The sequence below is a fragment of the Penaeus monodon genome, chromosome 19, assembly GCF_015228065.2.
Source record: "Penaeus monodon isolate SGIC_2016 chromosome 19, NSTDA_Pmon_1, whole genome shotgun sequence".
Classification (NCBI taxonomy): domain Eukaryota; kingdom Metazoa; phylum Arthropoda; class Malacostraca; order Decapoda; family Penaeidae; genus Penaeus; species Penaeus monodon.
Genome location: NC_051404.1, coordinates 107211 through 107701, shown reverse-complemented (window position 1 = coordinate 107701; position 491 = coordinate 107211).

Genomic DNA, 491 nt, shown 5'->3' with positions numbered 1-491 from the left:
ACGTAATCAATAGAATACCGCAAATAACTAGGAGTGCATCTCTAAACGTGACATCCACAGCACAATACAAGGCTAATAATCACAGTTACGAGGCACATGTATTTAGCAGTCACTCGACCTTTACACTTGACTAAGTACGGGAAGCTAATTCCGACTTCTAAACATTGAACTATAGGAAACACAGCGAAAACAATTTCCTCATTTACACACAAGAAAATAGACTGTCACTATAGTTAACGATAAACATCACTCGCCTGCACCTCCCTTGTGCGCATGCCCCTGGTTTACAAGCACTCACCACTATCAACACCACGACAAAGTCATTTCCTTAAAAGGTATACAATATTAGAACTCGTAGATAAGAAACCGCTTTTAATGAAGCGAACATATAACCACAATGTAACAATCAATGACGACACCATCCTACTCACTGCGCTAGTTGTAAGAGTCCTTTTGTTTAAATTGGTGTGTACTTCGTCCATTAATTGATT